This window comes from Macaca mulatta, chromosome 6 (genome assembly GCF_049350105.2).
Source record: "Macaca mulatta isolate MMU2019108-1 chromosome 6, T2T-MMU8v2.0, whole genome shotgun sequence".
Taxonomy (NCBI): domain Eukaryota; kingdom Metazoa; phylum Chordata; class Mammalia; order Primates; family Cercopithecidae; genus Macaca; species Macaca mulatta.
This window is the reverse complement of record NC_133411.1, coordinates 36,482,310-36,504,940: the sequence shown is the minus strand read 5'-3', so window position 1 is coordinate 36,504,940 and position 22,631 is coordinate 36,482,310. Positions and strand designations below refer to the sequence as shown.

At 37.5% G+C, this 22,631-nt stretch overlaps 1 long non-coding RNA gene and 1 other non-coding gene across 2 annotated transcripts in view; both read right to left on the bottom strand.

Moving 5' to 3' along the window:
* Positions 1–15,259, bottom strand: part of LOC106998707 (uncharacterized) — a 73,191-nt gene extending 57,932 nt beyond the window's left edge. The window contains exon 1 of the long non-coding RNA XR_001445242.3: positions 15,144–15,259. This is a non-coding gene — a long non-coding RNA (uncharacterized LOC106998707). The remainder of the gene's footprint in view (positions 1–15,143) is intronic.
* On the bottom strand, positions 6,690–6,903 carry LOC114679210 (small nucleolar RNA U3). Its single transcript, XR_003730875.1, has one exon. It is a non-coding gene; the product is annotated as a small nucleolar RNA U3 (small nucleolar RNA).
* Positions 15,260–22,631: the final 7,372 nt, after the last annotated feature.

Sequence of the window (22,631 nt, the reverse complement as noted above, 5' to 3'; positions counted from 1 at the left end):
ATAAATACTAACTTCTAAGTACTGTTAAAAAGAATAACAATTGGGAGACCATTAGGCTGAGAGGGCTCCCACGCTTTGGGTTCCAACATAAGTAACTGAAAGCCAACCCAGAGTGACTGGTCATAGCTATGAAAAGGAAACTTAAGCTTAGCCATTAAGCTTAAGTTCAAATGTGTGATCATCTAATTTTTGAAGCAAAATCAACAAATTACCATAATTATAACAGCAATATTAAGGATCAGAAACTGCCAACTAACCTCTAATTAGGCACTTTCCATTTTAACCCATCAAATGTTCTCTTTGTCTGACTTCCATGAACACTCTACAAAACGTTTCCCCTTGGGTCCTCTCAGTGGTGCCCTAAACTGCTTATGGTATGCTGCTGCTCAATTCCTAAATCACTATCTGCTTAAATAAACTCTTTTAAATGCTAATATGTACGTTTATCTTTTAACATCACCCACAACAGCACTATGTGGTAATTCTTGTTATCCCATTTTGCAGATGAAAAAACTGGCTCAAAATGATTGCCGTTTTCCCAAGGTCATGCAGGTAACATATGATAGAGCCATATATTTGGTGTCTCAAATACAACAGAAAACTGTTTCAGTGGGGTGGCATGGGGTGGGGGCTTACATTGATTTATATTAATGCTATATGCATTTTGTCACTGCTACATTGCTGCAATCACATGTTCAAAGCCAAGAAACTCATGCTAAAGGTGAATTAGGTGAGATGCTGGTCTCAAAGAGCTCTTTGATTCTTCACATTAATAAATCAACTTGAAACTCCTGGCAGTTGAATGAATACATAGCCAGACTTTATAAAGATCCTATTTTCAATAGCAGCTTAGCTATGAGTTACTCGAAGACCAAATAAGTGGAGTTTTTCTTTTCTTTCTTTTATTTATTCAATAATTCAGTAAACATTTATAGAGCCTTACTGTGTGCTAGGAAATATTCTAGGTTCTGAAGATTCAATGATGGCTAAAACACAGGCTCTGTCTTCAGAAAGCTCATAGTCCAGTAAGGATGCCAGAGAAAGAGGTCATTTACAAAGATATGCAAATGTACTATGCCATATTTGAGCAAAGTGCTACGAACGTGCATAAGAGAAATGCCCAACCCAGCCTATGTGAGACGAGAAAGTTGTCTTAAATAAGGTATCGTTATTTTAACTTCTGGTATTTTAAGATCCTTAATAAAAACAGGCAAAAATAACAATGAATTTAAAAAAATAGATTTTTGGTGAGCATTACTTATGTATTTTACAGACATGGATAAGAACTTGAATGACAAAAATTAACAAACGAAGTTCCATGAAATCCTCAAGGGAAGGGACAAATTTATATTGTCAATGCCTAGCACAACATCTAGCACCCAGTAGGAGGTTAACAAATGGGAACTGAACTGAATCTGACAGGCATAGAGTCCCTAATCTGAAGCACCATGTTTAAGAAAGACATGGATCACTTGGGAAGATGCAAAGACTAGAAAAAGAACAGTTGAAGTCTACATGTTAAGTCTTGATCCACAACTGAAATTTCTGAGTTTTTCTGCAGACCTAATGAATTTCAGGAACTAAAATCCTGGGGAAGAGGGTTTTTTCTTCAACCTGATCTGCTTCATCAAAAGGTCTTTTGTGGAGCATTACAAAACACAAGTTGTTAGGCATAAACCAGATTTATGTTTCTCACTTAAGCTAAAGAAGTCTAATATGGGATAAAATTGTTGCAAGTCTGAAAGTACTTATAATGAAGTTAGGAATCACCTGCCCCCAAGTCCATTTTAAAAATGAAAACCTAAGCTAGACATTTAAATTGAATTTAAAGTGAAGTTTTAAAAAAGAAAGAATTGAAATGTGTCAAGGCTCCACTCAGTCTTAACTGAACCACATCTTTCTCTTTTCTTCGAGCTCTTCTACCCCTGGAAAATTTGCAAGTAGAAACTGAAGAACAAGGAAGAGGTTAAGTTTGGAAGATGAGATGCTACCACAAAAAAAGCCTCCGCAGACTCCTTGAAGAATTTAATGCCCACTAAAGAACAGAAATGTCAGTCCCTGCCCTACACCTCCTGCCTTAGTACTTACTGCCAACAAATACACAGGTAGGAAGAAAGCTCTCAACAGTCTGTTAAATGCCAGAACTCTCAAGGTTGAAGATACTCTCTTGTTTTAACCTTTTGGAAATAGTTGATTTACGAGGAAGATTCACTAGAAGTAGCTGTAGTTTTTTTTTTTTTTTCCTGTTCTTTCTTAAATTAATTTTTTGTTTGTTTAAAAGAGAGTCTTGCTGTGTTGCCCAGGCTAGAGTGCAGTTGTTGCATGGTCACAGCTCAGTGCAGCTTCAACCCCCTGCCTCAGTGTCCCAAGTAACTGGCACTACAGGCACATCACCATGTCACACACCTGGCCTGTTTTTTTATACCCTGTATTGCTTTCAAAATTGCTCAACTTTCAAGAAATAGAAAAGTAAAAAATAACTGAATTCCATAAAAACAAATCTGGCTATGCTAAATTATTACAGGATTCTAGCCTCGGGGCCCAGGATACATTAAACAAAACCCAACGTTCTCTGGGAAATAAACCATTTTAGCAAGAACTGAAATAATGTCATCTAGCTTCTGTGCTGCTTAAAAGCCACTGGTACTGTACATCAATGTGACACCATAGTGCTAAATGTGGCAAATAAATTCGTAACAACGTTGCAAGCTGGAAAGATGCTTCACAACTAAATTTCCTTTAGCTTGCATGTCCACAGCTACTGTGGTTCTGTTCATACATGTCAGACCTGAGAATGTCAAGATTTCACAGGAGAATGTTACAGTTTTAGAGCTGGATATCAACTCAGAAAGCAACTGATCCCAAGAAACATTGTTAACCCATCTGCACCAAGAAGAGCACAGAAATGAAGAGTATGCATTTAGAAACCTATACAGCAATTTGACAGTTATTTTATCTTTTGTATCTCATCACCAATTTTAAAAACCTGGGAATTGAATTTGTATGTCTTTTGTTTTTAATTTTGTCTTCTGGTAATCTATTTTGATTTTATAAAATCCTCAGTCCTTGAGAAATTGGGAAAAAAATTAAGTATTCCTTCCTCACATGGTTTAAGAAGAACTGCCCTTTTGGTCATACTGAAATACCCAGGGGACAGCCTGGGGCATGTGAAGTTAGACTGAGGAGCCAGGGTACAGGGATGCAGGGTCTCATCTCTTGTTTCAGAATGGCACACTGTTAACCTAAGTGTTGGGTGTCAGCAGGATAGATAATAGTACGATAAAACTGACAATGATAATATTTATATTGGGAAATAGAAAAGAAAGCCATATGCTGGAATAGTTCTCTCAAAGTAGGGAGAGAACTTATACTGGTTTTATACCTTTGTAGTTTTCCCTCTTCCCTAAATTGTCTACAGAGACAGGAGCTCAGCCTGAAAATGTAATCAGATGGAAGGAGAAACTGTAATTTCAAAGCTTCTCCCTGTGTTTTGTGCTGTGGAGGTGTGATGTAGTTGGTTCTCATTTAGCAAATCATCCGAGCTCAATTTGAGTAGGGGGTAGAAAATGAAACTCTAATTCATGAGAAATTTGGAGGTTTGAAGGCTAAGGTGGTAGGAGAGAGAGAAAGGTCTGAGGAGACAAACTCAGAGGGATCAGAACCTATCTACAAGACATTCCCAGAGGCAGAGGAAGACTGTGGGTTTAGAGCAGCGTTGTTTAATATTCCATCTTAGTGACCATGTTGTGCTAGTATATGTGGCTATTTCCCTCCATTAGCCCAAACCTTCCGTTGAAAGCTGGCTTTGTCCAATTGCTTTGTACTAATGGAACTCAAGCGGGGAAAGGAATGGAGTGTTTAGGTCTCATGTGCATGTTTGAAGAAAGCATTGGGTGCAGTTTACATTTTGAGGAAAATTCACAAGCTCACATGCAGGGCAGCAGTGGCTGAAGCAGATGCACAGAGCAGAGATTGAGAATCCAATGAGATCAGAACATCTCATGAGAAATGACCAGAGGGGCGATTCGCTGCTCCTGCCACTTCCCTGGCCAACAATCCACATAGATATTTGTGGAGGGGGAACTAGGTTTCTCACTGACCTTCAGACACATGCTTAAAACATGGATTTAGTATGTGAGAGGACACATGGGGTGATAATACCATGGGCATCAGGGGAGAAGCAAGCACAGCCTAGTGGTCTTACTTCATCAACTAATTCCTATATGCCAAGTATAAGAACCTTCCCCATGTCATCTCATTCATTCTTTAAAGCAAGTCCAGTGATGGAATTCTATCAGTATCTGATTTTGTAAGCTTTATTTTAACAAAGCCAAAATTGCAATACTGACAAACAAAAATTACTGATGGAGGCCAAATTTCTCTATCTTTAGATGAGAAAACTGAGATCCAAAAAGAATAATGAATAACTCACTCACACATGATAGTAGGTATCAGAGTCAAGTCAAAAAAGAGTCTGGAAACATTGCTAGATTTTAATTCTTTCAACAGAAGAGCAGAGGACTCAACAGCTCATCCATAAAGCATTTAAATATACACCTAGGATATTGATCCTAAATGATGGCTTTCTTCTCCTTCCTCCTCTTTCTCCTTTTCCTTCTCCCCCTCCCACTTCTTGTTACTGCAACTGCAGAAGAAAGATGTGCTCTTCTAGCTGATTATTCAGATAATTCAGTCTGTAATGGCAAAAGAAACAACTGAAAGCAGCCCTGGGCACATCAATAAGCCTTACCTGGTGATTGAATACTTCAGAATATATACTTACTAGACTCTACAGTTTTGTGCCACGTGTTAAGTCAGTATCCTCCTAATTGGGGAGTTTTGTCTGTAGGTCTTGGAACTAATTGAGCTAAATTCTGCGCTCCCAATGAAAAGGAGAGATGGTAAATAAACAATACCATGTGTGAGCCTAATTGGTTAGGCAATCAATCACAAGAAGTTTCCTCTCTTTAATAGAAGCTGAGTTTCCTGTTTGATAGACAAGGCCTCGGTGCCACACCCTGGCTTTCATTAAGGCATGAAACATTGTCTTATTGTCAGGTGATTCTTGCTCTCAACCAGGGAAACATTCTTTCCTGGTAGTTCATAAACCATAATTTAGTTACACACACCATGACTTGAATAGTTTCCTAGACTCAGAAATGGGGAGTCTGAGTCTTTCTTTCTTCTAGTTTATACCTGACTTATTTTTTCATAGACTTGTAACAAAATTGAGACTATAAAGATTATCCTATAAAACCCCTTTTATTACCTGTTTTATTATCCTTAGTTGGATGAGAAAACTGCAGCTTGGTGCCTATTGTGTAGTAGGTGCTTAATGAATCTTTATTGAACCATTAGATAGACCCAAGCTGACGTTGAGTCACATGGCAGATCTGTGATGGAAAATCAGTCTTGTAACTTCTTGCTCAAGGCCCTTTCTACTACATTACTATCCATCTCCCTTCAGCCTCAATACACACCTGTCAGCTACTGCTACAACTGCTCACAAAGGGGAAATTCCACATAGAGAGAAGAGAGTCACAGGAGGAGCTTTGATTCCTAAACATTTGCATTGGTGTCTAGCTCAGGCAAAGAGTTGAAAAGCACCTTTAAAAAGATGTTATATTAAACAGAAGTAGGGCAAATGAGAACACTTCCTTTCATCACACACACACACGTTTTCTTTCCTGAGTAGGAACCTAAGAGCTCCAGGTGGAAGAGGCATAGGCAGAGAACGGCCGATAGCAGGGCAGGTGGAAAGCAGTGACTGACATTTAGTTTAACCAACCTTGGCAGTGGTTTCAAGGGACACATCAAGCTCAAAGTAAGCAGGGGCTACAGGCAAGGTAAATGCTGTCTAATATTTGTATGAGGACTGGGAAACATCATAGAATTATTGCAACTCTCTCAGGAAGGGAGACTATGAGAAGGGATTGTCCACTTTTACCCACATCTAGGATGCCATGCCCAGCCCTTCTTGCCTTCCTCCCACCTCTGCCCAATAGGCTCCAGTCTATTCCAAAGGGGAATGTCTAACAGAATGAGTTAAGTATCAGCCAACTTTTTAAAAATACCAGCCTGGTCTGCTGGATCCTTTTCTGCTTGGGGACCTCTTCAAATGCTGCTGATTATCTTAACTCTGTTGTCATGTTCACCACTCTGGCCATTTTATCCGCTCCCTCTAGACCTCATGGGTTTATGTTTCTTCCAGAAAGCTTTCTAAAGAGACAAATAACATCAGTCATCTGCATATTAAACCAGAGGAGATTTATTGTTGATAGCCAAAATTATACTAATATATTAATTAGTAATACTTAATAATATTAGTTAATTAAGTATATCAGGAATGCTATACTTGCCAGTAGAGACAGCCTGTCAGTGGCTTCAGACTGTCAGCATTCTTTTGTGTCACCCTTCTCTTATCTTTGCTGTGTAACTGTCAGTGGGTGCAGTGTCCAAACTTAGGAAGACATCCAGGGAAAGTGATTTCAGAGACTGGTAGGAATGGGATATTAGGAACTGTGGGCTCTAACACTGAAAAATCTGATAGTTTTCTTTTTCTTTTATTTTCTCTTTGTCTTTCTTTCTTTCTTTTTCTTTCTTTCTTTCTTCTTTCTTTCTTGCTTCATCTCTCTCTTCTTTGTTTCTTTCTCTTCCTTTCTTCTCTCTCTTTCTTGCTTTCAATAATAATCACTCCGACGGCATCCTTTCCCTTACTGTCCCAGAGGGAGACAAAAACGATTATCAGTGGCAAATGGTACTTGCAGCAAAGCAACACCAAGACCTGGCTTCACACTCAGGACAGAACACTGCATGTCTTCCTCATGGTTGCCAGTGTTCTACATGTTCAGAGGAACTTCTCTAGTAATGAACTATAGAAATGATCCCTGAAAGTATAGTCTTAAATCTAGACATTTCTTTTCTTGAATCACGGTCAATATTTCTAATGACCAGAAATGCTGTCACTCAAATTGACCTGCAGATATGAATATTAGTAAGTCTAAGTGTGCAAAACATGTGTTCCTCTAATTGCTAAGAAGAAGAGAGGTGATGAAACAGCTCTTGACACAATGCAGAAAGTAGGACAACTCCAAGACTGGCTAGTGACAAAATTTTAAGGATATTTCCTGCCATCCCTTTACCCAAAAACAAGAGATATTTTCCTGCTGATAAAGGTCAGGTGTTTGTGCCATTCTAGCATCCAGTTTTTGTGTCTGTCCAAGTGTGTGTAGGCTAAGTGTTTGAATCAGGCCCTGAGAAGTTTTATAAAATTCTGCCAGATCATGATCCATGAGCATAAGGATTATGCTGATTTGTTGACCAATGCTTTTCACACCATCTAGCACAGTGCCTGACATTTAGTAGGCCCTCAATAGACACTCCTTTTGCAAAGTATTTTTAGTATTTTTAGCGTACTTTTAGTAGAGATGGAGTTTCACTGTGTTTGGCCAGGCTGATCTCGAACTCCTGACCTCAGGCAATCTGCCCCACTCAGCCTCCCAAAGTGCTGGGATTACAGGCGTGAGCTACTACCTGTAATCCCCCCCCCTTTTTTTTTTTAGCGAAGTCTCGCTCTGTGCCTAGGCTGGAGTGCAGTGGCGTGAACTTGGCTCACTGCAACCTCTGCCTCCCAGGTTCAAGTGATTCTCTTCCCAAATAGCTGGGATTATGGGAGCACACCACCACCACACCTGGCTAATTTTTGCATTTTTGGTAGAGACGGAGTTTCACCATGTTGGCCAGGCTGCTCTTAAACTCCTGACCTCAAGTGATCCACCTGCCTCAACCTCCCAAATTGTTGAGATTACAGGTGTGAGCCACCGCACCGGGCCCTGAAACCTTCTTTAATATGATCTCAAGCCACCTTGATGAATTTCAACTTTCATCCTGTTTTATTTTGTTTATAGTTCTTATTATGATACAATTACCTTTTTATGTGTGGATTGATTGGCTTGTTTAAAATATAAATTCCATGGGGCACAGACTTTATCTAGTTCTTTGGAAGAACTGTGGTTCCTGGGATAGTGCATGGTGCATGGTAGGTTCCTAATAAACTTGTTAAATTAATGAATTTTTTAAAATGAAAGAATATGTTCTTCTAGGTGTACCCCAAGGAAAAGGAAGTTTGCAGCAAAAGCATTTCTTTTTTCTCATCTGGTTTAGAACTGGGAATCCTCTATGCCTTTCATCCCTCCTTTGTGTTAATCACATTCTTTAAAACATCTCTGTAGTTTCTGATATCTAATTGCCTTCTGCCTTCCCCTACCAATTCTCTCCCTATCCTTTGCTCTGGTAGAGAAGCTTGTTTTCCTCCTGTGGTATCACTTGCTGTTACCATGCTGTTAAGAGATCAGCAGCCCCAGTAAAAGCATAACCTTGATGGGCAGAAGGCATCAATATATTTTGAATCACTCCACTAAAAGTTTTCTCCGTATGGTTTCCACATCAGTTCCTAAGAGAACTGGAAACTAGTTACATATGCCCTACCTCTCTCACTCTCCAGTTTATCATTCAACATTCACAAACATTCCCACTCTTTAGCCTTGAGCCCTCTTAGACCACTTGGCCTCACTACCACATGCTTCAGTAGCCCTCTTTCAGCAACTTAGCACCCAAAATGGTTCTTACTTTTCGTTAGGGCCTTCGTTTTCATTTAGGTCAGTCTATTACTTTATCAAAGATGGAGGTCTACTTTATCTTTCTTTAATTAAAGTCAATCAATAATTAAAGTATTTTAGGGCCTCAATAGCTAAAGTTCTTGCTACAGCTTCTGATATATTTTCATATTTAAATCAACTTGGAGGAATCTAGAATTCCCTTTAATAGTGAGTGGCACATATATTTACACAAACTTTTCATGATCCCTGATCTGCCACAGACTCCAAGAAGAGGAAGAGTTTACCATTTCTTATGTCACCAATTCTAACCATTAAAAATTAGCTCAAAGTTCACCATAAGTGTGGTAGACAAACATCAAACTGACAGATATATTCACCTCATGTCTTGGGAATCTCCAGGCCATCTTTACAAATGGCTTATATTATTTGTAGCTTGGTTTTTTCTTCACAAAGATTGTATGTTAGAGGACAAAGCATAATTTTTTGGTTTTCAATTGAACACATCACAAGTCAGACCAGTGTTATACAATGCACTGCTGAGCTAAAAACACAAATCTCGGTATGACTTAATAAAGTAGGTCTCACTTTTGTGTCCATCCCAGCGTGCCTAAAAGATATCATATACTCCCAGAGTTAATGGTGACCCATTATGACAGTGCTTCCTGTGTAAGGAACAGCTTGAATGATTTATTCAGTTAATTCTTATTCTCTGCCCCCCGCCACCAAACACACACATCTCATACAGAACTGAAATGTAGAATGAATCTTTATTTATCTACCCTTATTACTGAATAAGGGTATAGTTGTTATTTGGTATTCTTTGATTCCTAGCACGTATAATATAAATACTCAAGTACCATTACTTAAACAATTTTGTGAGCAAAAGCCACATGCCACACAGTATCTGTGAGACTTTTAACAGAATGACACTTTAACACTTTAGTTCATGATTTTAACAAGCTGCTTTTATGGGGTAAGAAAGGTCAATGCTTTTATAAGACCAAAAGCTTAAATGCAGCCAAAAAGAATTTTGAACTGGAAAGGTGATGGCAAGTGCTTCATGCCCAGAAGAGATCATCATTTGAAAAATAAAATCAAAACTATAATTGCTTGAAATGAATAATGAAATTTTGAGAATGATTTGGCTCATTTCAAGTCATTGTCATAATGAGAAGGCACTATCAAAATTACTCAGGGAATTTTTCCATTGAACATATATCTCTTCCCTCCAGCTTAGTATATCCTCATTTTCCAATCTCTATGTGTTTACTGACAGATTTTCCAAGTGATCATAGAGGCTCCTTCATTTCTACTCCTTCTCTTGGAGTGAGCATTACAAATTCAGTTGGCATTAAGGCATTAGATGATTAAAAAGAAAGTCTGAGTGGCTACTTTGAGGCCATATAGCATATAGAAGAAAAAAGATGACCCCAGAATTAACAAATCTGCAAATATAGCAAAGCAGCAAAAATTTATTAAAGTTCATCACATTCCAGGTAGCACATAGTGAGCACTATTCATGTGCCAGCTAGTTTATTAATTTATTCTCTATTTATTCATGCAACAAATATCTATTAATTGCCTAAAATAGATGCTCTGTATACAGTGATATTCCAAATAGAGTTAGTCTACACTATTTTACAGAATTCCCCAGCGGAAGTAAACTCCAACTGTCCATAGTGGTGACCAGCTCATTAGTGTTTCCTTACTGGCTATTTGTTTTTCCTTGACCTAGTCTCCTGTTAGCCTACCTGTGTTTCCGGGACAACCTTACAAATGAATAATTTGAATGCAAGTACTTATATGAAGGCTTGCTTCCGGGAGAACCTGAACTAAGACACCAGGTGAAGTGTACTTCAAGCAGAGGGAAAGGGAGATAAGAAAGCTCTAATCCTGGCCAAGAGCTCAGCATAGAGGGGCAGAGAAAGGGCAGACTGGCCAGAGCACAATGAGCTGGGGAGTGCCCTGGGGGGGACTGAAGCTGGGAACAATGGCCAAATGCTGCCAAGTCCTGGAAGCTGAGGTATCACTTTCTATTGTTGTAACAAATTACCATAAACGTTGTGGCTTAAAACAACATAAAGTTATGATCCTACTGTTGTGGAAGTCAGAAGTACAAAACAGGTCTCTCTGGGCTAGAATCAGAACATTGGCAGGACTGTGTTCCTTTCTAAAAGCCTAGAGGAGGATGCCTTTTCTGTCTGTCTTTTGTCGCTCATAACCCCCTTCCATCCTTGCAGCCAGCAGTGGTAAGTGGGTTCAGCGCTTCTGACAACCCCTCACTCTCTCTACTGTTCCCCTCTTACACTCCTCAGAATCCTTGTGATTACATTGGGCCCGCCTTGATAATCCAGGCTTCTTTCCTCATTTTAAGGTCAGCTAATTAACAACTTAATTCCATATGAAACCTTGATTCACCTTTGCCATGTGACCTAACATATTCACAGGTTCTGGATCTTTGGATAGGGGACATTGTTGTGTCGACATTAACCATGGAAAGGGGCTTGAATTTTTCAAAGAAAGAGACAAACCGATGGAGAATTGTAAGCTGGAGAGTGATAGCATCTACTTTGTGTTTTTAAAACATCTTTTTTTGGCTCCTATTTGGTGAATCGATTGGAGGATGACAAGACTGAGAATGGGAGGATTAATTAAGAAATTATTGCAAAATTTAGGGGACAAGCAGTGGTAGAGGACTAAGATGATGGTGTCAGAGCTTTTTGGAGGTTCAATGAACAGAATTTGGTGAAGGATGAGATCAGGGCCAAAAGAAAGAGGAAAGTTTCAAAATTAATTCCCAGATATCTCTCTTTAGCATTTGAGTGAATGGAGATAATGGTTTACTGACGTGGAAACATGGGTTTAGAAACATAAAACATTCAGGTTTCAACAAGCTCATTTTTAGATGCCCGTGAAATATATAAACGAATATAATCAAGTGCATATATATGAGTCTGGAATTCAAAACTGAAGTCTGGATTAAAGGTATACATTTTTGAGTCACAGTCATAAGATAATATTTATCACTATGGGAATTAGTGCAGTCACCACAGAAGAGAGAAAGGTGAAAAATGAAGAGGACAGGACCAGTCTTTTAGGAGTAATACCATGTACCCCTGGAAATTATCTGTTCATTCTGCTATTCGTTGTCTGTCTTCTCCTCTTTCTATTTTTGCTCTCTAGAACCTCTGTGTGCTGTTCGAATCTTCTCATTCCATACCACGTGTCTCTGGTCCTTTTATCTTTTCCATTGATTTCTTTTTAGGCTGCCTTTTGGGTAATTTTCTCAGATTTGTCTTCCAATTACATAGTAGTCCGTGCCTAATCTACTACTTAACACACTCATTGAGTTTTGTAGTTGTTGTTGTTGTTGTTTAATTCGGTGACTGTACTTTTATTCCAGAAGTTCCATTTGGTCCTTTACAAAATTTGAGTTTCCTGTTGTCATATTTTGCTTTTCTTGTCTATTTGTTCTACGCCTTCCTTCATCTTATCAAACATTTACATTTTTCTTAAAGTCTCTTTTAGAACTTTTAATTTTTTAGTCCTTGGGGATACAATTGCCCCCATTTGTCATCTGCTACTTATTCCTCAGAGTGATTCCTTTCCTTAAGTGTTTTGTGATGTCTGTGAGCTCCATCCCAAGAGGGCTTATATTTGGCCGAAAGTTTGTGTGCCCTGAGCTGTATGCATTTTTCTCCACAGTTGTTTTTGCTCTGCCTCACTTAGCCCCTGGGAGTGCACCAGCTATGTATTAGTTTTAATGTGAAGAGTCTAAGCTTCGACATTATTTTTCATGTCTTGTTTTTTTCTTCCAAAGATTCCAAGCTGACAGCATATTTCTTTGCCTCCTTTCCAGGCTGGGAGGATTGGGGTTTTCTATTGCCCTTTTCATAGAGTTATGAATAGCTGGTTTTAGACTTGATAATCCCCACATGCAAAGAGTTTGTGGCTGGATCCCCAAACCAATATTACCTTATGGGAAGTAGAACCCCAGCCACAGCCACAAAGAATATATTCCAACCATTAGTCAATTTTTTTAAGAAAAGCTTTATTGAGGTGTAATCGATATACAAAAAGCTGCACATTTAATAGATACAATTTGATCGGTTTGGACATAGGCATACACCCATGAAATCATCACCACAATCAAAGTAATACACTTATTAATCACCTCCAAAAGTTGTCTTGTTCTTCTCTTGTTTATTGTTTCGTTTTGTTTTGCTCTGCTTTTTGTTGTTATCAGAACACTTAACATGTGATTTATCCTCTTAACAATTTACCCCAGCTTTATTAAGGTATAATTGACAAATAAAAATGTTATATATATTTACAGTGTACAATGTGAGGTTTTGATATATATAGATATACCTTGTGAAATGATTGATTCAAGCTAATTAACATATCTATCACCTCACATATGCTTTGGTCATAAGATCCACTCTTTTAGCAATTTTCAAGGATGTAATATATTATTATTAACTACAGTCACCATGCTGTACAATAGTTCTTTAGAACTTGTTTATCCATTTAACTAAAAGTTCACCCCCCCTTTATCCAACATGTTCTCATTTTCCCTCCTCTGCCCTACCCCTAGCAACCACCATTCTGCTTTCTGCTTCTTTGAGTTTGGCTTTTTTAGACTCCACATGCAAGTGAGATCTTTCAGGGTTTGTCTTTCTGTGCCTGGCTTATTTCACTTAGCATAATGTCTTCCAAGTGTATCTATGTTGTCACAAATGGCAGGACTTTCTTTTCATAAGGCTGAATTGTATTCCATTGTATATTTATACCACATCTTCTTTATTCATTCATCCATCAGTGGACACTTGGGTTCATTCCATATAATAGCTATTGTGAATAATACTGCAATGAACTTGGGAGTGCAAATATCTCTTCAACATACTAATTTCATTTCTTTTGGATGTATTCCTAGAAGTGGGATCTCTAGATAATGTGGTGGCTCTATTTTTAATTTTTTGAGGGAACTCCATACTGTTCTCCATAATAGCTGTGCTAATTTACCCAAAAATGTACATTCCCTTTTTTCCACATCCTCACCAACACTTGTTATCCTTTGTCTTTTTGATAATAGCTTTCTAACAGGTGTGAAAAGATATCTCATTGTGATTTTAATTTGCAATTCCCTGATAGTTAGTGATGTTGAGCAAATATGACTGATTCATATATGTGCTGACCATTATATGTTTCCTTTTGAGAAATGTCTTTTCAGGTCTTTTGCACATTTTTAAATCAGGTTGTTTGTTGCCTTGCAATTGAGTCGTTTGAGTTCCTTACGTAGTTTGGACATTAGCTGTTTATCGGAAATATGGTTTGCAAGTACTTTCTCCTACTCCATAGGTTGTCTCTTTACTCTGTTTATTGTTTCCTTTGCTATGGAGAAGCTTTTTAACTTGATTCAATCCCATTTGTCTATTTTTGCTTTGTTGCTTGTGCTTTTGGGGTTATGTCCAAAAAATTATTGTCTAGACCAATGTTAAGAAGCTTTTTCTCTATGTTTTATTCTAATACTTTTACAGTTTCAGATCTAATGTTTAAGTCTTTAATCCACTTTCAGTTGATTTTTGTATGTGGTGTAATTAAATTTCTAATTACATTCTTCTGCATGTGAATATCCAGTTTTCTCAGCATTTATTGAAGAGACTTTCCTTTCCCCGTTGTGTGTTCTTGGTAACTTTGTCAATGATCAACTGACTGTAAATAGATGAATTTATTTCTGAGTTATTTCTTCTGTGTCATTGATCTTTCTTAACAAATTTGTAAGTTAATAATATAATATTGTTAACTATAGGCACTACTTCGTATAGTGTATTTCTAGAACTTATTCATCTAAAACTTTATCCCATTAAACAACCCTCTCTTTCTTCCTCCCCTCAGCCGTGGCAACTACCCAAGAAGGAAGAAGTGAAATGAGCTGTATTTGTAGATGACATAATTTTACATGTAGAAAACCCTAAAGACTCCATACAAAAAAAATTTAAAAACTATTAGAATGAATAAGTGAATTTGATAAAGTTATAGGATACAAAATCCGTATACAAAGTCAGTTGTATTTCTATATACTAACAATGAACACCTAAAAAGGAAATTAAGAAAACAATTTCATATAATAGTATGCTTAGGTATGAAGTAAACCAATGAGGTTAAAGACTTGTATCCTGAAATTTTAATTCTTTCACATCTAGCTCCGCTATGCTACCTTTGAACTCCCTCTGCAGTAAATTTCCCCTCTTAGTTTACTGCTTGGCTGTGTATCCAAGAATTCTATGACTGGGTTGATTAAAAATCCCCACTTGTTAAGTGAGAAGTATCAAACAATTTTTTTTTATATAGCTGCTACCAATTGTGCTGTATCCAATCCTCTTTCCCACTGGACATCTATCAGAAACTTTGAAAACTCCTCAATCTGATGTTATCACTTTTCAATTAATAAAATGATCTCATTTTTACTAATTCTTAAGATTTTTCATTACAGAATTATAATCTCTTACTCACAGCTCTTACCTTTCCTGCTAATGTGATGAAGCCAGCTTGAGACAGCTCACAAGAGCCTACTGTGCACATCTCTTTCCAGCTCAAAGTTCAGTGATGTGCTATTGGAGTTTGACATTGGCCATGATGGGAGTATTTACACTATGTCAATAATCAAACATTACAAGTCACATTTTCCTTCTAGAGAACCAGTTGTTAAACATTTACCAGCACACCATTGACCCGTCTCCTCAAGACTAAAGATGTGGGTCCATTGCCAGTTTCTGTGTGTGAAGGATGTTGAAGAGTAGGAAAAAAATACCATGGACTTGGTCTCCTCTTGCTCACCCCATCCCTCCTCTGTGGCTAGTAGTCTCATTTTGGTGCTGGAAGAGGGTTTTCCATTGCAAGTTAAATGTTTGCTTCTGTACTTCAATTTATGTCTTTTATGTGAACTTCTATATTGGTGGTCATGAATTTGCCATCACATTTCTGTTGGTCATCACGACTGACCTAGGCCTTTGTCTAGGTCTTAGGTAAGTGAGGCCCAACAGGTCCTAGTGATGTAATACAATCTCAAAGAGATTTCAAGGCAACACCCAACTCTTTGAGACTAGGTTACATATTAAACTGATCCCAATTGAGTGCATCCCACCTGAATTCCTCTGACACACACCTCTTTGCCTCATGTTGGAAAGAACCATTATATGATGCACCATCATATGTTTGTAACTTCTCTTCCCAACACTAGGCCTGAAAACTCGAATGGGATCTATCTTCCTTTCCTTTCATGAGGCAGTCCTTTTAGCTTTGCTTCCCAAACATGAAACCATGCTCTTTTCGCAATTTCCAACCATGAAACAAGGTTTGAGCTCCCCTTCTTGCACCTAGACATCACAAGCAATTCTCTCAGTTTGCAAATGCTGCTAACCCTAAACAAAGACCCCATTGCCTTCCCCAGTTCTCCTCTTATATCTCTCTTAGGCAATAGCATTCTATCTCTCCCAAGTGAGGACAAATGTCCAGTCTCATGTTAAGAATCAGATGTTCTTTTACATGGTCCTTGAAGAATGTAGACACTGTATTTTCAATAGGACCCTATTTCTGTTTACCACACCTTATTTCAACATCTCTGTTACATGTAATCTAGTAGCTCATGTTTTTTGAGCAGTGGGCATTGGACTTTACATGAACTCAGTATCAGGAGAGAAAGTCAAATTTTACTTCTATTTTATTGAATTCTGTATTGTTTGACTTCTAATATATGATATGGTTTGGATATTTATCTCCCCAAATCTAGTGTTGAAATGTCATCCCCCAATGTTGGAGGTGGTCCTTTGTGGAAAGTGGCGAGTCATGTGGGCAAATCCCTCATAGTTTGGTGCTACCCTCATAGTAGTGAATGAGTTATTGCAAGATCTGGTTGTTTAAATGTGTGTGGCACCTGCCCCCCTGACTTTTGCTCCCGCTTTTTCCATGTGATGTGCGAGCTCTTGCTTGGCCTTCTGCATGGATAAAAGCTCCCCGAAGCTTCCGCAGCAGATGCTGGTGCCATGTTTCGTATACAGCCTGCACAACCATGAACCAATTAAATCTCTTTTCTTTATAAATTACCCAGTCTCAGGTATTTCTTTGTAGCAATGGAAGAATGACCTAATAAAATATCAAGCATATTTTACTTTTATAAGAAAAAACTAAAGTAATAACATGTTCTTAATGCACCTGTCACCAAAGAGTAAAAGAAAGCAGCCTAGAGGTATTTTGTGTTTGGAAAAGAAGACCTAATATTGTAATTCTAAAACTAAGATATTGTATAAAGTGAAATGCTAGTTGTAATGTTTTGACCAAGTCCAAAAGTGGGTTAATTTTTCAATATGAAGTTATATAGTATACACACTTGGGATTCCACATTTTAAACAATTGCTCCTTATACTTTTTCTTAGCCAATTCTTACATATGAAAGAGAAAACAGACAATTTAATTATGTATAAAAATTTTAAATTGCTGCTGAAAAATTCTAGAAAGAAAATTATAGTGGTGGTGGTAGTGAAATAAAAAATGAATGGAGAATTTGATAGGAAAATCATGGATTCTGTACAGACCTTAAATCTTATATGTAAACTAAAAGTGAATTTAAGATAATAAGAAAGGAAAGAAAGCCAAAACGCCTTTTATACTATCAGCAAAGATTTCTAAGACATATCAAAGAGAGAGCATTGGTTTCATAAACTTAGATCAGTGGAATGAAATGATACACATGCCTCACAGAATGACAGTTTTAATATTAAGCTGCTATTATATTCATTAGAATAATGCTAACTTTTATTACAAGTAAGGCAGAAATGTATTCTGGCCTGAAAGTAATATAGACATATTTGTTACTCATGCTTACTAGATGTCTGAAGAAAGGTTGATTGACACTTTTCAACATAATCATCCAGAAGCACAGAGTGATGGAAGCTTTGTTGTCTTCAACAGATGTTTTCCAGAGTCATCCTGGGACTCTTCTCTATCCCAGTCAGAGGGAAAAGGAGGAGTATGGAGGTCTATTTATGGAAAGTTTATATGGTCCAGGACTATGAGTGGAGCTTTTTTCTATTCATGGTCCCTGGCTAAAGCTCAGTCACAAGGACATTTTAACTGCAAAGGAAATTAGGAAATATGCCCCGTTTCCAGGGAGGAGAACATGGATTTGATAAGCAGCTAGCATCAGTAAGTACAAACTAGAATTGTCTCCTCTGTAGACTGTTTAAAACAGAATAGCTCTTCATCTAATTGCAATAATACGCGTGTAGTCCCACTTAAAACAAAAGTACGGACATCACCAAATGCTCTCTAAAAGACCCTAAAGTTCTCTAATTTTTGGAAAGATGTTTGTATTTTTGGGTTTTTAAAAAACACATAAAGGAAGTACAGGTATAGAGATTATGAATGAAGCAATGGGAAGTTAGAATGTCATGTTGACAGGGGATATGGAAAGAGAAAATTATGGGGACACTAATAGGAAAAAATTGGGAGGGTATAGGGAAAGGGAAGGACATGAAAAGTAAGGGAGAATACTCTTATTATTCTGTGATATGCTGAGAAAGTATCAAAACAAGAATGAACAGAGTTCCAAGAAGTTACAAGAAAAAAATCACAACCCATTCAATACCACTTTTTCCTAACTTTGTAGAGATAGAGCAAAAAGATTTGCGGATAGAAACATGCACAGGCTCACAATGGAGAAGCATCTACCACACTGGCCTCAGAGCTGCCCTGGGAAGTCAGCAAGTCAGAGCTGATGTTACTGACACCCAATAATTGCTTGGTTAATATGTACTGAAGTCACCTGCTTATTGCAACAATTTGAGAGTCCTTACTTGATACTTTTATTCAATTTTAATTGTTTCACTTTCTGTCTCTGGAGTCCAAAGCAAATAAGGCACTTGATGATTGCTTTAAAAAGGTTTCTTTCCTCAAATAATATGAGTTTCTAGCTTTAAGAAAGTCATAAATCTTGGCGGTATATGCACAAGGAGTCTGCATTTTGTATGCGACTTCTGGACTTGCCCATATCCTTGTTTGTTTAGAACACTGACATGATGATGCAAAGCCACACATACCCTTGTTAACAAAGGTCAGCAAAGCTGCTGATACAAGCTTTTTATTAACTTCTGAAGCCAGGTGTTTATCCTGTCTCCAGCTGCTCAGCTGAAGGCTTATTGCAGGGCATATCTGCTACTTTGTTTTGGTTAGGCTGGCATCAAAATAATTACATTCCAATGGGATCAGGAAAGACCGTTAAAATGGATCTTCAGTGAGAACATTGTTCACTATCATTTTGCAACCCTCTTCTCGATTGTGAAAGTCAGTGTAAGCTAACAGAACTGCAATCTTATGGCCTGGACGTCAACTGAATGTTTGCAGGGCCCATGAAACGCATTTTGATTCCTTCTACAAGAAGACAGCAAAATGTAGATGAAAGACAAAGACTTCAGTTTGACACTCCTCTGCATCTCCATTAGCTCAAAGATAGCTGACCCAAACTTTACCTTTAATGTGTGGTCAATGGCAGTCACTGGAGTCAAAGTTAATGTTTTAGTATCATGACTTGGCTAGACTGCATATGACTTTTGCCCCAATTTTTTTTTAATAATGATTCAATTACCCTGTCCACTGAAGACATGTAATACAAAGAAAAAACTTACATGCTATTGGCTACTGATGATTGAAAGATAGTTGTCTGAAGACCCACAGAAGTTGGAAAAGAATCGGGAACTCCACTAAAACAGAAGATTTATTATTTTAATAATCTTCAATTTAGAGATCAGATGGATACATACATGAGCTCTATACATTCATCCACAACGTATAAATTGCTGTGTGTGGTTCATTTTGTTTTGAATAAATAATTCTTGAAATAGCCATCTTCAGAGATGGTTCCCAATGATCCCCACTTCCTAATATTCATGATCTCTTACAGATTTCTCCTTTTTATCACATTAGGTTTGTGTGAACAATAAAATGCAGCAGAAGGCATAGTGTGATAGTTTTGAGACTAGATTATAAAAGACATGATGGCTTCCGGTAAAAAAAAACCAGGGTCAAACTACACAATCTTTTGATGTGACTTCAGCAAGATCAAAGCTGGTGCCTTGGAGTAATTGTTTAATGTTTATAAAGTCTTTCTTAAGGGTGTGTCTCACAGATACTCTCAAACAATAAATCTAAAACACTTAAGAGTTTTGTCCAATAGTTGTCTCAGCAGAAGACAAATGTAAAGGACTTTTGTCAAAGATGTTTGTGGGTGTGGCTTTTATTTAATGGAGTGAATCCCAGTGAGTTTCACAGAAAACTCACAAAGTCTTTAAGATTATCATATTCACAGAAACACCACAAGCTTGGACTGCAAGGGATAAAGATACTACAAAATGAAAAATAGGCTTTGGATTTCCACATTTGTATAAGCAATAAGGAGAGTGAAAAAGCTACTCACATGTGAACACATGCTACTTTTTATGAGGAAATGAAGGATGACTCAGAGGGTAGAATCAAGAGATTAATAGCATGGGGCTAAAAGCCATAGAGGATTATTCCAAAGTATAAATCCTAATCAAGAATCTGCCAACTTGTGCCCGGCGGATTTCATAATTGCTCTAATCTGGAGACGCCTGTGCTTTTTATTTCCTTCTTTATAAATGTCAGTATCAGTTGTCCTATGCCTGCCCCTGTTGTGTATTTCGTGTTTGGGGGAAAATAACTTGCTTCTTTTGTTTGTAAATCTTTGGATTAAAATAAACAATAATCAAGAATCTATGGTTATAGAATTACACACAATAAACCTCTTTCACAACTAAACCATATTTAAATGATGATATTCTGGACTCTGAAATCACACTGATATGGGATGAGATTTGGGGGCTTTTGGAAGGAGGGAGTGTATTAGGTATTGGGAGAAACTTGATTAATTGGGGGCCATAGAACAGATGGTGGTAGCCAGCCTTGAGGATGGCTGCAACGATCCATTCCTCCTCATGTTTGTGCCCTTGTGTAGCTCCATTTGATGTTTTATCAGGGTTGGTGTGTGTGACCAATAGAACATGGCAGACCTGATGATGTGTTACTTCCAATGCTAGGTTTTTAGAAGTATCATAGATTTTGCTTCTCTCTTAACCATTTGCTCTGGGGGAAGCCAGGTGCCATGTCATAGACAGTCCTTGAAGGGGCTCGTGTAAATAGGAACTGAGACCTTCTAACAGCTGTATGTATGAGCTTAGAAATGGGTATTTCAGCTCCAGTCAGGTCTTCAGATGTCTGCAGTCATGGATGACATTTTGATTATAACTTCATGAGATACTCTGAGTCAGAACAACCCAGCTAAACCATTAACATATTTCTGACCCACATTCTGTGAAATGCTAAATATTTGTGGTTTTAATACAGTAAGTTTGGAATATTTGCATGTAAAAATAGATAATCTACTATTAGGTCGGTGCAAAAGTGATTGTAGTTTTTGCCATGGAGAGTAATAGAATTAAAAATCACTATTTAATTCACATTGTATCCTGAGTAGCAGTTAACCAACCATCCTACACTTCAGCAATTGTCCGTAACTTACTTGTTCTAAATTAGTGTCTTATCTAAAGGTAGAGTATTGTGACTATGGAAGTAGTCCAGTCTAAGAATGCAATTATATTTTTTTTTGCCATGGAGAGTAATAGAATTAAAAAACACTATTTAATTCACATTGTATCCTGAGTAGCAGTTAACCAACCATCCTACACTTCAGCAATTGTCCGTAACTTACTTGTTCTAAATTAGTGTCTTATCTAAAGGTAGAGTATTGTGACTATGGAAGTAGTCCAGTCTAAGAATGCAATTATATTCATTACCACTATGAGGAACTTGAATAAGGGAAAGTGGTAGCCATTCTCAAATCATACATTTTCTTTCCAAGCAATATTTCGAGTTATTTTATTTGTTTTTGTCCTCTCAAATGATAATACATGTAGTAATAACTTTTAGCTTTCATGTATTAAGTTTCCGAATATGCAGATAGTTTCGATTTTAAAGCTCAACCTGACATAATCTGCTATTGGAGAGGAACTCTGATTAGGTTACTTGGTACCAAGCAAATAAAATATGAAAACGAGAAGAGAAATTAGTTTGAATTAGTATAACATAGATATATTGTATCCTGGAGACACTGGCAAGGGATATCATTGGCATATGCATACACAATGTGAAAAATCTAATCATCACTGAGGATGGTGATATTTCCTTAAAACATAAAAGAATAGATTATACATCATATTTCTTTTGTAGGTTAATACTAAAAGCAGTTATTCAATTAAAAATTTTGGGGTTTTGATTGATTTTTTATGTCTGTGGTTTCACAGAATAAACTTATTTGATCACTCTTAAAAATGTGAAAGGGATAAAGTTTTTTTCAATTAGATATGTTTATATCCATTGTTCTCTTGAGGCAAAATGTATTTGGTTGCACAAATACAAGTGTAGCCTATGTTCTCTATACAGTCTAATTTGTAAGGCCCAAAAAAGATCAATTAGAAAAACAAGCCATTATTCTTTACCTTATGGATTTTAGTTTATAAAGATTGGATACTGAGAATTTCCTCCTCGTCCTCCTCCTCCTCTTCTTCTTCATGTACTTTCCTTGATGGCAGAGTAAACTGCTATCAGATGAAAGAGGTGATAGGTAGAATAATGGCCTCTCAAAGACATCCTTGGCCAAATCCTCAGAGTCTATGAACATGTTACATTACATGGAAATGAGGCACTAAGGTTGCAGGTGGAATTAAGTTTGTTAATCCATTGACCTTACAATATAGAACTTGTGGCCAGGCATGATGGCTCATGCCTGTAATCCCAACACATTGGGAGGCCAAGGTGGGACGATTACTCAAGCCCAGGAGTTCAAGACCAGCCTAGGTAGCATAGTAAGATCTTATGTCTACTAAAAATTAAAAAAAAATAATTAGCTGGGTGTTGTGGCAAGTGCCTGTGATCCCAGCTACT